This window comes from Pelophylax lessonae (genome assembly GCF_965119305.1).
Source record: "Pelophylax lessonae genome assembly, chromosome: 1".
Taxonomy (NCBI): domain Eukaryota; kingdom Metazoa; phylum Chordata; class Amphibia; order Anura; family Ranidae; genus Pelophylax; species Pelophylax lessonae.
Genome location: NC_138768.1, coordinates 133,792,012 through 133,806,725, shown reverse-complemented (window position 1 = coordinate 133,806,725; position 14,714 = coordinate 133,792,012). Strand labels below are relative to the sequence as shown.

Genomic DNA, 14,714 nt, shown 5'->3' with positions numbered 1-14,714 from the left:
CCTCAAATACATTTTTTAACTAAAAATACCCCTATAATACTAATCCATTGCCCTTTACAGAACCGCTATTCTCATACTTACAAGTTGTACATTATTGGATTTTAGTCAAAATCTTACTTTTAAAAACGCTGTCTGAGCACAGCCATCTTGGATGTTGGCATCTGAAGCCGCAGTGTAATCTGCTGTGTCCTTCCTCCTGATTCCAGTTCATTCTGGCTACCCAGAATGCACCTGGCAATCTCGCGCATGCACTGTACTATGCGATCGGCATAGAGGAGAGGTGCGGCCGGCCGCCCACGTCACTGCCCATTGCCTCCTGGGAGTGATGACAAACAGCTCTCAGGACGCAATGCAAAGGCAGAAGTGACGTCGGCGGCCGCGGCCACAGAGGGGGGAGACGGAGGAAGTAATCAAAAATGCCCTGAAAATAAGGTAAGAGACCCCCAAAAAAAGTTGAAACTGCCCAATTGCTCATGAGCATAGCGAGCACTCCAGGAATCAGTAAAGTTGAAAAATAGGCCGGAACTCCGCTTTAAGCTCATACCATCACCACGCTCCAGATGACGTCGTATGACGAAACGCGTAGGGCGTGGTTTGTGTACGTCAATACGTCACTTCCGGGAACGGTGGTTTGAGCCGGTGGAACGCGGAAGCGGTCCGGCGAACACCTCTCAAGCTGACAGTGAACTCCCTAACTGTGAGTGGATGCTACGTTATTTTGGTTGACATAACATATGCTACGCAATGGAGGCTTATCCTTTATTTTAGTGACCAGGAAGTGTCGAGGCATTGGCCGAGAGAGTGGGGTAAGCAGCGGTGTCTTTGGTGGGTCATCCACCAACGCCATATCTTTGCTTGTTTATTTGTCTCCTTAATCACTACACGTGGTTCTTGGCATTATCAGCACTCGGCACTTTATATGTACAACATATGATGTTTACAATGTGGCACACTAAGCACGGCCCATAAATAGCACGTAGCACTTTATATACTATACATATATTTTATATTTATATCTTATTGGGTGCACTTTAGCACTATATGCACTTTTCTAATTTGCACATGCACGATTTAAAGTGGTAGCGCCGGGTCCAACTTTTTTGCACTTTTTCTATTTACTACCTCAGAGGTAGGTTGGAGGCAGCTTACACCACCATTTGAGCCTGATTCAGTACAACTCCATAGCGCTGGTATACAATCCCTTTTCTTTACCATCACCATTGCCCCAAGTTTCCTGTTTCAGGTTGACACCTTTCACTTGCAGCTTCCTATCAAGCCACCCTTGCATACAGGGACCAGATGTGTGTTTCCCTACACTGTGTGCATCAACAGAAACACACAGCCCCATAGCCTAGGGTGGCAAGGCACTGTCCTCCTCCAAGTTAACAGACTGGCTGGAGACAGCACTTTCTACTGTTGAAGTGGTTGTAAAGGATTAACTTTTATTTAAATAAACATATCATACATACTTGTTCTGTGCAGTTCAATCCTCCCCTTTTAGGGTTCCCACCACTGGTGCTCCTGCCCCCTCCCCTTTCCTGCTGATAGGGGCTTGCTATGGGGGCTGTGTTCTCATGCACAGTGCTGGATCAAAATCAGGCTCAGGTAAGTATAAAGTACTAAGGCTGGGGGGCTGCATTCAGAAGGTTTTTACCTTAAAGTGGTTCTAAAGTCAGAAGTTTTTTTTTTTTTATCTTGATGCGTTCTATGCTTTAAGATAAAAAAAAAAACTTGAGTGACCAGCAGCCCCCCTCGGCCCCCCTAATACTTACTCGAGCTGCATCTCCATCCAGTAATGTTGCACGAGAGCCTCGGCTGTCCGGGACTCTCCCTCCTAATTGGCTGAAACACAGCAGCGGGCACTGCTATCAAAGTCAGTGAGCCAATAAGGAGAGAAAGGGGGCGGGGTCGAACAATGGCTTCGTGTCTGAATGGACACACAGAGCAGCGGCTCGGCTCGGGTGCCCCCATAGCAAACTGCTTACTGTGGGGGCACTTGGCAAGGGGGAGGGGCCCGGCAAGGAAAGAAGAGGAGGATCTGGGCGGCTCTGTGCAAAACCACTGCACAGAGCCTGCAGGTATGTATAACATGTTTGTTATTTTTAAAACAAAAAAAAAAAAGACTTTAAACATCACTTTAATGCATAGAATGCATTAAAGGAAAACAAAAAACTTTCTGCCATTAGAGCCACTTCAACTTTTCCCTGTGAAGATTGGAAGTTCAGGGAAGCTGCACCACGAGAGAAGGAGCAAGCATCATTAAAAGTTGTTAACAGCAAGTGCTGAGGTAAGAATTTTAAGATAGTTTACTGTTGAGAGTTTCATTTTATTGTATTCAATGTGTTGTTAAAAAAAAGTTAAGGATTTAATACTGCCCAAAACATTGATGTGAAACATATGGTTTTCTACCTTGTACCAGTTGTACAAATGGCCAAACAGCTTCAGTTTAATAAGGCATCTATGCTATTCACATCTCAGCAAGTCTTCCCAAACCAAAGGCCACTGAATGTAGAAATGACCTGGCTGGACACAAGACAAGATGACAGCGCATGCATGTGGGGGCCGTCCTCATGTAACCAGACAACCAGATTTTTACATGAATCCCATCATGACCAATCAGAGGAGGTTCAGAGGGATAATTATTAGCTATTAAGATCAAAATATATTAGGATATAATGTTCAACACAAAAGCATAAGACTACAGTAGAGTAATGGTAATGAAGACAGGAAAGGTTCTCAGCTTCCCTTTGTATCTGGGTTACCTTAACAAACAAGACACCTTCCCGTACCATGATGAAATTAAAGGTTGGTTGAGTAAATAGATTGCTTAGTAAAACAGGTTTACATTTTTGTAGTGCAACTGAAAAGTGATAAATGAAATGAAAGAACTTGTACTCAAAATAAACACTCCGAATTTTCTAAAGGCAGTCATGTGATGACCACAGAAAGGTGTTTGTCATTCTGGATCATCAGTATACAATCATTTCCAATCACATATTAAAATCAAGCAGTGTCCCTTCCAGTGGCGTAGCGTGGGTTGTCAGCGCCCGGGGCAAGGCAAGTAATTTGCGCCCCCTAACCTGCGGACTTTTAGTACTCCCCGAGTCCCTTCCTACAATAGTACTGACCAGCCTGATTCCTATACTGACCTACCAGTCCACTACGCTAACATACCTGATTCCTGTACTGGCCACTACACTGACCTACCTGTCCATGTCACTGACCCTTACAATGACCTACCTGATTCCTACCTGACCACTACACTGCCCACTACACTAAACTACACTGCCCACTACACTACACTGCCCACTACACGGAGGACACCACCGTGTCATCGAGCCCTTACAGGGGGCGGGTCAGGGAGGATTGTGAGAGCTTAGAGGAGGCGGGACAGAGGCACATGCAGGGCTGACTTAGAAGACGGCGAGGCGGGCTCAAGAAGAGAGGCGGGGCTCTGCCACTGGCCAGCCACGCTGCCGCACATGACAATGTTGGCCCAATCACAGGGCGCCGACCGGCCATCGTTTAGCCTGAAGATGGCGGCGGCTGAAGTGACACGCTAGGAAGAATTTTTAAAGTTTGCTGACACTGGCGTCGTGGGATGCGCCCCCCCAAATGTTGCGCCCGGTGCGGCCGGCCCCCCCTGCACCCCCCACGCTACGCCACTGGTCCCTTCTAATGGGCATGGTCATGTGGCTTGCATATACCCCTAACACAGGGGTGGACAAAGTAATGTGGAATCTAGAAGCCAATATGTGCACTGCAGGAGCCAGCTCCAATGACAACTTAAGAAAACTTCAAAATTTAGGGGACAGTCATAGATTTTAGGGGAGCATTGGCTACATGGCTTCTGGAATTAAACATTGCCATGCATTCCCCTCCCCCTCGGCTCTGCCAAACATGTCTACCTTTCAAGATGCCAGCCTCTATTCCAGCCATTCTCAACCAGGGTTTTGTGATACCCCAGTGTTCCTCCAGGGGTTGCCAAGACCTCATTGAGCTGTAGCTAATTGACCTAACATATGATGGTGCTTGGTTAGTTCTGGGGTCAACGCCACTTGGCAAAGCCAGCTGCATGACACCAATGAACTTTTTAGATGTCTGTAAGTGTGGAATTTTGCCAACCAACATAAAGTGGGCATTCTTTCCACTTGCCACCAATGTAAGGTATCCAGTTTCCACTTGCCACCAATGTAAGGTATCCAGTTCCTAGAGCTAAAAAGGACTTCAAAGGTTCCTCTAGGGCAGTGATTGCAAACCTTGGCACCCCAGATGTTTTGGAACTACATTTCCCATGATGCTCAAGTACACTGCAGAGTGCATGAGCATCATGGGAAATGTAGTTCCAAATCATCTGGGGTGCCAAGGTTCACCATCACTGCTCTAGGGTAAAAATATAAAAGTGGTTGAAGGTTTTTACCTTTATGCATTCTAGGCATAAAGGTAAAATGACTCTGTGTGCTGCTCCGCCCCCACACTCTTTTCACCTGAGCCCCCTCTCCTTCCAGCGATGTACATGGCAGCCTCGGCTGTCCCTGGTCTCTCTCTCTCTTTCTCTCATTAGCTAAGACACAGAAGCAGGAGCCATTGGCTCCCACTGCTGTCAATCACAGCCAGTGAGCCATAGAGAAGAGAGCAGGGGGCAGGGTCAAAAGATTGGCTCTATGTGTCTTATGGACGCATAGAGTGAGGCTCAGGAGCGAGCATGCACCAGTGCCCCTATAGCAAGCAGTTTGCTATTGGGGACACTAATCAAGGAGGAGGAGCCAGGAACGCTGGCAGGGGACCTGAGATGAAGCGAATTAGGGCTGTTTTGTGCAAAACCATTGACTGCTCTACCCATTCATGTTAAAATCACAGTTACCAAACAATATTATAAACTGAGTTCCAGGGGAAACTTTTTATTGTTTTAACTGCAAAGTAACAGCATATAGATTTCAACTACTCCCCAAAGTCTTCCTCCACAATAAAACGGACCTGCGTCAGTATGTATTCCACCTGTCAATGGCTGAACTACTACTATAAAAGCAACCCCTCCATTTATACCCCTCACACATTGCCAGTAGGGCATTCTGGCACTTGTAAGCTCCCAATAAACAGAAAGTCATGGGATGCCAATTACAACCACAGAGGGTAAGATGGGATTTAATGACACACGGTAAGCTGTACAAACAGGAAGTGCTGGGGGTTCCTTCCAATTGGAAATGTGTGCTTAACTAATCAAATGTGCCATTCCCTCCTTTATACCCGACACCACGCACAGCTGTCTGACTGAGGCAGGCAATGTTCTACAGATCTCTGGAAGGAACATAAAGAGAATTCATCAATGTCTTATCTCACAGGAACGAATGCATTTCTAGAGATTCCACACATCATTATTTTTCCAGTGAACTTTCCAGCTACAAAGAAAATCCCTGCCTGCTACATAAGTGCAGCTTTGCTCCAGGCTGTCCAGATATGGTCTCCTGAAATCAGTGGACAGACTAGTAAAGGTCTGTACTGTATATATACTGTATATATAGGTGATCTCATTCCAACACTTCACCTTCCCAGTAACATAGAGGAATGTATCTGAGTCAGGATTTATAACCATTGCAGAGGAGGAATGTGCACGAGTATGTGACTTCAAGGCATCTTCTGAAAGGTTGTCAGCGACCTTCAAAAATAACTTCTCAAACCTGTACAAGTCAAAAAAAATCCGCCGCCCACATCATATCATAAGCAAGTCTTTAGGCAGGAAAATAAAATCATAACATTCTCCAGTGGTGATGAGAAAGCTTCCTTTGATATGTGGGGGAACTTGAGCGGACTTGTGCTATAGACTGCGGTGTGATACACAAATAATCTCAATAATACATCTCTGCACATAGACAGGAGCTGGATGTCTAACAGAGAAGCAGCAGGCATACAAGCAAGCTTCTGCAGAGAAGCAGCAGGCATACAAGCAAGCTTCTGCAGAGAAGCAGCAGGCATACAAGCAAGCTTCTGCAGAGAAGCAGCAGGCATACAAGCAAGCTTCTGCAGAGAAGCAACAGGCATACAAGCAAGCTTCTGCAGAGAAGCAACAGGCATACAAGCAAGCTTCTTCAGAGAAGCAACAGGCATACAAGCAAGCTTCTGCAGAGAAGCAACAGGCATACAAGCAAGCTTCTGCAGAGAAGCAGCAGGCATACAAGCAAGCTTCTGCAGAGAAGCAACAGGCATACAAGCAAGCTTCTGCAGAGAAGCAACAGGCATACAAGCAAGCTTCTTCAGAGAAGCAACAGGCATACAAGCAAGCTTCTTCAGAGAAGCAGCAGGCATACAATCAGACAGGGGTTTTCTAACATGCCCACAGACAATTCAATATCTCCTACTGCTGGATCTTAGGCTCCATTCACACCTGAGCGTATCGTTTTCAGGCGTTTTTTTGGGTGTTTTGTGGCGTTTTTTGCAGGCAGGCATTGACATCTAACAAAAATGCCTGCAATCTGCCAAAAAAGAAGCTCATGTACTTTTTTGAGCTTCAGGGATTTTGTTTCAGGTGACAAAACGCTCATATGTGAACAGGAGACATTGAAATGAATGGGATTTTGCTTGTTGCGCATTTTGAGACTTCAGAGATGAGCGTTTTACAAGCTGAAAAACACTCAGGTGTGAACAGGGCCTTAGGGTTGATGCATAAACGTCTTTGAAAACGTCATCTGTGACGAAACGACGTAAGGACACGGCGTACTGACGTCATCTTACTGCGACTAGGAAGTGCGGATGTGCGGAGCCATCCGGCCGGCGGGTTATACTACGAATGCATTTTACTTCTAGAAAATTGTGAGTTTTATTCCCTTTCTTTTAAAATAAAGTCTATGCGGTTTTACACTATGGAACCTCTTCTTTCTTTATGGTGGTGATCATCTTGTGGTCATTCCTTGGAGATAACTGGGTTGGAACCTGCCTTAACTAGAAGTTCTTAATACAAGTGTTTCCATCTTTGGAGTTTTGATCTACCTGCAAGCGTTTTTATTACCTTTGTTTGGTAAGAGGCGAATTTATCTGGTGAAGGATAGCACTGATATTTGGGTGTTACATGAGATTGCCCTAATTTACTTTGGTAAGGAGTACCTTAAGGTGTCTTTCTACATGGGATTCACTTTTCTCTATTAATTTTTTGTGCACGCTTATTTTTTCTGTTTTGCAAGCAGTAAAATACTGGTGGTGGTCACACCATTTTCACCATTTTTGAGCACTTTTTCTGTTTCAATCACTGAAAACCACATTGGTGTCAAAAGTCACATTTTATCACTTTTTTGTTGGGTTTTACGCTATTGCGTTTTTTTCTCAATTTTTTTTATGACTCAACGATTACATATTCATTACGAGCCTCCTGGTTCCAGTCTTCTATCAAGTGGATAAGATTCGGTTATAAAGAACCTGCATTTAATTTTTACCTTTCTGGTAAGCATATATCCATGAGGAGTCTGGTTTGAAAATCACGGATTGCACCAATTTTATGGACTTATATGGACTTTAGTTGTTCCATTTCTATTGTTTAGCGTGACTTGATTTAGAATTTGATGCATAAAGACTGTGTTTTGTCTATTTTTTGTTGCCCATAACTAATCAGAATGATTGGTTCATATTTAAACCTAAAGTTTATAAATGGAAGCTAGAAACTGATTGGTTGCTATAGGCATCAAAAACTGCCATGCAGCAGCTCCTTTATAGGTACCCTTGTATATATCTGTTCAACTGTATAAGACTCAGCAATTCTCTGGCACCATGACTGATATGCTTTAGTGACTTTGCCATAGAATTTCCTTGGCGCATTTTTCTTTTTACAAGGTAGGTCCTTACTGAAAGCATATGTAAACTCCTCACCTTCTAAAATAATCCATTCAGTTTAAAATAGAAATGAAAGGCAAAACATTTGTATATATTAGCACATTATAAATAGCTTTTTTCCCCTTTTTTATAAGTGATCAGATAGCCTCTGTTCTCAGCAGCACAGAGAGGTGAGGGAGGAGAAACAGCAGCACACTGACTGTCCCAGTGATAGGCTGTGCAGGGGAGATGTGTGAGCAGAAGTCTGCTCATTGAAGGAGAGAGTTCCCAACACAGCTAGAGAACTCTCCAAACTGTGCTCTTATGCCTACTGTGGTCAGTTTTTAATAGTAAAGCAGAGGGACTGGCAGGAACACCAGGGATTTCACACAAAGGAAGCAATAGCAATATAAAGAAAACAGGATACTTTTTTCTTAAAAGTACATGGTACAGCAGGCACATATCAGGAATAAATGGAATCTTGGGTTTACATACTCTTTAATCCTCCCCAATTGCTCAGGCTTGAACATTGTGATAAAACATGTGCCCAGCCAACCTATACTCACATAGGAGAGCTAATTTACACAGGAGATTATTAACCCACCAGCATGTTTTTGGAGTGTGGGAGGTAACCCAAGAGAGCACAGGGAGAAAATGCAAACTCCACGCAGATAGTGCCCTGGCAAATATTTCAACCAAAGACCCCATAAGTGCCAACCACTAAGCCACTGTGCCATAGTAGGCACACTTAGGGCCAGTTCACACCACATGCAGTGCTTTTTTTTTTTTTTTCTGCATCAAAAACGCAAGGATAGTAGGTTATATGGTTTTCAATGACATAGTTCACACTAGTGCTTGCAGTTCCAGAAAAAAAAAGTAGAACATGCAGTATTTTTCTGCACTGGACTATACTGGAACGCATCAAAAATGCACTGCACTGTATGCTGTCAAGTTCTGGGCACCGGTCCTCAGGAAGGATGTGCTGGAACTGGAAAGAGCCCAGAGAAGGGCAACAACTATTATTAGGGGAATAGAGAACATCGGCTATGAGGAAAAACTACAAGCACTGAACTTATTCGCTCTGGAGAAGAGACGATTGAGGGGGGATATGATATCAATGTACAAATACTGTACTGGCGACCCTGGCATAAGGAACAAACTATTCCGAGAAAGGAAACACAATAAGACACGTGGCCACTCACTAAAACTAGAGGAAAGGCGGTTTAACCTCAAAGTACGTAGGGGGTTCTTCACTGTAAGAGCAGTAAGGATGTGGAATTCTCTTCCGCAAACAGTCGTATCAGCAGGGAGCATTGATAGTTTCAAAAAACTATTAGATGGGCACCTTAAAGACCACAACATACAGGGGTATACAATGTATGGTTAACAGCAAACACACACACATATCATAGGTTGAACTGGATGGACTGATGTCTTTTTTCAACCTCACTAACTATGTTACTATGTTACTGCAGCACACGTCCTTATTTAAGGTTAAGAAAAAAGAGGGGGAATAAACGCACTTGATTGCATCAAAAACGCACTGGAACGCATCAAAAACGTGCATGCAGAAAAGCATCTGGAACGCATCCGAACTGCGTTTCTATAGTGTGAACTGACCCTTACAGAAGCAAGAGTGCTTCTATATGTACTGACCATATGCCTATGACACTCATTCATATATAAAGCTGGTATTTTATGCATGCATTGTAGCAAGGGCATGAAGTCCAAGACAAATGGCACCATGCTATCTTTAAAATAGGAGACCATGGCATTGATTTACTAAAACTGGAGAATGCTAAATCTGGTGCAGCTATGCATGGTAGCCAATCAGCTTCTACCTTCCGTTTGTTCAATTAAGCTTTGACAATAAAACCTGGAAGCTGATTGGTTTCTATGCAGAGCTGCACCAAATTTTGCACTCTCCCCTTTTAGTAAATAGCCCTACATGTAGGCTTCCAGCTTGACTGATACCATTAAAAGCAATGCAGCAGGACCTTTCCTTTTTACACAATTCTTATCTTAATTCCCAACCCATAATGTACATACATCTATGGCGTATTAGTACAGATGATCACTAACCCTTGGGATATAGTGTGCATTTCTTAGACAAAAGCCATGAGGACTGCATCCCATAGCCAGCATAGTCTATGAGCCACTCCTCCGAGCCTAAGCCCATGGTGGGAACACGCTTTTAGCCTAACACAACATGACAGCTGAATATGCAGCACGTGTAAGACGTATTAGATGTGTCCAAAGCCGTGTCTAAGAAATGACTTAACAATGAGCTCCTGCACACTTGGGTCTGCACTTTTCATTTACGCTTACCTCACTAAATATTGACAAACCACTTTCTTACGGAGTAAATATTTTATATTGTTCAGTGAATAAAGACACAATCTTGCAAAGTGCAAAAAATAAACAACCTGTCAGAACAATGCATAACATGAAATGACAGGTAGGGTGACCCTGTCCCCAAGAGCTTACACTTCAAAATGCATGCACATTTTCACTTGCATCTTGGCTCGGTGTGTCACATAAGATCAATGTGTAAAAAAGGATAGTAATCCAAGTAACCCCCAATAATCAATCAGCAATCACCTTTCCCTGTCCTGACTATATACTAAATAATCCTGGGTAGTGCACGCCGCCATTCGCCTTATGTACTAAATCAATATATTGCTGAAAGTTCCTATTCTTTAGTATAATCAGTATGAAAAAAGGGGTGTTTTGAAAAAAATCTTAGCTGTATTTTCTCTTTTAAAGCAAACTTGATTCAGAAGAACAAAGGTTGGCACTAGTAGGGATCTGGCTGGTATGAGGAGTCCAGGATGGCAGTGTTGGGCAGAGACTATGCTCTCTAGGAGGAGAGAGAGGCGCACAGTACTGGAAAGCGGAGCCTGGGAAGAATAATAGGCACTCAGGCTGAACGTACAGCAGTTCTCATTCAAATATCGCTCCTCCCAATACTGGGAACACACAGCTATGGACAATCCTAAAATCCCATCGCTGTTACCATAACAATTACAAAGCCAGCCATGGTTCAGGGTTTACCCAGAGCCCTCTCAGCACCATGCAATATGCCCTACTTAATGTTACAAATCCAACTCCATTGTTCTATTAGAACTTCTTTCCTCTATTGTGTTGTCAGAAAGTCTGGCATGCTGCATTTCAGGTGCACGGATCTGCATTCTGTCATTCAAGTCTATCGCATGAAATCAAACTGGAATTCAACTGGAATCATTGCATGCATTCCTGGTGAGCACCCAACAATCGTGATATCTTATAAAATGATCCTAACCGCATGGCAAAGCTACCCACATCTTCCATCATAGATATGGCCACACTTATCACATGGCAATGCTACATGACAGAGTACCAACTGCTGCCATCCTTGACACATGGCAATGTCACAAAACACTAGGGTACCAACCACTGCCATACTTATCATACGGCAAAGCTACCAGACAATAGGGTACCTACCACTGCCATTCTTATAACATGGCAATGCTACCAGACAATAGGGTACCTACCACTGCCATCCTTATCATACGACAAAGCTACCAGACAATAGGGTACCTACCACTGCCATCCTTATCACATGGCAATGCTACCAGACATTAGGGTACCAACCACTGCCATCCATATCACATGGCAAAGCTACCAGACAAAAGGGTACCCACTGCCATCCTTATCACATGGCAATGCTACCAGACATTAGGGTACCTACCACTGCCATCCTTATCATAAGACAAAGCTACCAGACAATAGGGTACCTACCACTGCCATTCTTATCACATGGCAATGCTACCAGACATTAGGGTACCTACCACTGCCATCCTTATCATACGACAAAGCTACCAGACAATAGGGTACCTACCACTGCCATCCATATTACATGGCAAAGCTACCAGACAATAGGGTACCTACCACTGCCATCCTTATCACATGGCAATGCTACCAGACATTAGGGTGCCTACCACTGCCATCCTTATCATATGGTAAAGCTACCAGACAATAGGGTACCTACCACTGCCATCCTTATCACATGGCAATGCTACCAGACATAAGGTTACATATCATTGCCACCTATACCACATGGCAATGCTACAAGACATTAGGCTACCTACCACTGCCAGCTATATCACATGGCAATGCTGCCAGACACTGGGGTACCTACCTCTGCCATCCTTATAAAATGACAATGCCACCATACATAAGGGTACCTACAACTACCACCTATACCACATGGCATTGCTACAAGACATTAGGCTACCTACGAATGCCAGCTATATCACATGGCAATGCCACCATACAGAGGGGAATTACGACTGCTCCCTATACCACATGGCAATGATTCAAAGATTAGGCTACCTACCACTGCCATTCTTATCACATGGCAATGCTACAAGACTTTGGGGTTCCTAGAAGTGCTATCATACACATGGTCATCCTCATAACATGCCAGTGCTACAAGACAGGGCACCCTACCACTGCCATTCATAGCAATGCTTTGAGACAATGGGGTACCTAGCATTGCCACCCTTTCCACACAGCAATGCTACAAGCATATCATTAGGCTACCTATTTCACCAGACATTGGGACACCTACCATTGCCATCCTTATCACATGACAATGCTTCAAAACATTAAGCTACCTACTACTGCCAGCTAGATCACATGGCAATGCTGCCAGGCATTGGGGTACCTACCTCTGCAATTCTTATAAAGTTGCAATGCTACCATACATAAGGGTACCTACAACTGCCACCTATACTACATGGAATTGTTACAAGACATTAGGCTACCTATTTCACATGGCAATGCTACCAGACATTAGGATACCTACCACTGCCATCGTATCACATGGCAACGCTAAAAGATTTCAGGGTGCCTACCACTGCCACCAAACACATAGTCATCCCCACCCACACACCAGTGCTATGAGAAGTTAGGGTACCCACCAATGCCATCTTTATCACTTGGCCACGCTACAAGACTTCAGGGTACCTATCAATTACATCTTACACATGGTCATCCTCATCACATGCCAGTGCTAAAAGACATTACCACTGCCAGCTATATCACATGGCAATGCTACAAGACCTCAGGGTACCTACCAATGATATCTTACACATAGTCATCCTAATCACATGCCAAAGCTAAAAGATATTAGGGTACCTACCACTGCCATCCATATCACATGGCAAAGCTACCAGATACTGGGGTACCTACCACTGCCATCCTTATCACATGGCAAAGCTACTGGATACTGGGGTACCTACCACTGCCATCCTTATCACCTGGCAAAGCTACTGGATACTGGGGTACCTACCACTGCCATCCTTATCACCTGGCAAAGCTACTGGATACTGGGGTACCTACCACTGCCATCCTTATGTGGCAAAGCTAAAGGATAATATGGTACCTACCACTGCCAGCTATATCACATGGCAATGCTACCAGACTTCAGGGCACCGACCTACCAATGACATCCTACACATGGTCATCCTCATCTCATGCCAGTGGATAAAAGATATTAGGGTACCAACCACCTTCATCACTGCAATACTAGCAGACATCAGAGTCCCCCCAGTCCATGGTATATACAGAGTCCCCCCAGTCCATGGTATATACAGAGTCCCCCCAGTCCATGGTATATACAGGGTCCCCCCAGTCCATGGTATTTACAGGGTCCCCCCAGTCCATGGTATATACAGAGTCCCCCCAGTCCATGGTATATACAGGGTCCCCCCAGTCCATGGTATATACAGGGTCCCCCCAGTCCATGGTATATACAGGGTCCCCCCAGTCCATGGTATATACAGGGTCCCCCCAGTCCATGGTATATACAGGGTCCCCCCAGTCCATGGTATATACAGAGTCCCCCCAGTCCATGGTATATACAGGGTCCCCCCAGTCCATGGTATATACAGGGTCCCCCCAGTCCATGGTATATACAGGGTCCCCCCAGTCCATGGTATATACAGGGTCCCCCCAGTCCATGGTATATACAGAGTCCCCCCAGTCCATGGTATATACAGGGTCCCCCCAGTCCATGGTATATACAGGGTCCCCCCAGTCCATGGTATATATCACTGATCCCCCCCAGGCTATTGTCTTAAACTTCTAATACTCAGGCATGTCTTTCCTGAAGTTCCCCCTGTGATGATCTTGTAGTACATGTGACATGTAATAGCAGCCAGTCTCTGGCCATGCCTTGTGAGATGTGATCTGAGCAGCCCCCCTATACTCCCATCCATCGTACAGCTTGTATCGGTGCCCAGGCACACGGGGCTCCCAGGACAACACTCACCTGCAGCTCACTGGGGATCATGTCAGTGTGTGTCGGTGCTCCTGTCTGTCGGTGCTCCGGTGTGTCGGTGCTCCGGTGTGTCGGTGCTCCGGTGGGTGAGCTGTGTGTAGGGTCTCCGTACAGGACACATGGGCTGGGAGGAGGGGCGAGGACAGAGCAGTGCTGTGTCTATGAGAGCTTCAACCTCTCTGCATCCTGACTTCATTCACTGCGAGGTGTGATAGGAGGAGGAGGAGGAGGAGGGGGTGTGTGCATACTACTAGAGGGGGAGGAGCTGCAACTATGCAAATCTATCCAACTTCAACACAATGCCATGCAGCCTGCAAGATCCATGGAACATCCCATCCTCCCATTCTTACCATTCACTTCCCCAAACTTCTCCCCGGACTGCATATCCCTGATCCATATCCAGGGATCTACCGATAAAAGTTATCATGATACACACAGGGATCTACTGATTAATGCTATCATGATACATCCAGGCATCTACTGATCAATGCTATCATGATACATCCAGGGATCTACTGATCAATGTTATCATGATACATCCAGGGATCTACTGATCAATGTTATCATGATACATCCAGGGATCTACTGATCA

General features: G+C 44.8%; 1 protein-coding gene across 1 annotated transcript in view; it reads right to left on the bottom strand.

Moving 5' to 3' along the window:
- ENC1 (ectodermal-neural cortex 1) overlaps positions 1-14,188 on the bottom strand; it is a 29,642-nt gene extending 15,454 nt beyond the window's left edge. Inside the window, exon 1 of the mRNA XM_082261727.1 lies at positions 14,114-14,188. The gene's annotated coding sequence lies outside the window, so the exon portion shown is untranslated. The remainder of the gene's footprint in view (positions 1-14,113) is intronic.
- Positions 14,189-14,714: the final 526 nt, after the last annotated feature.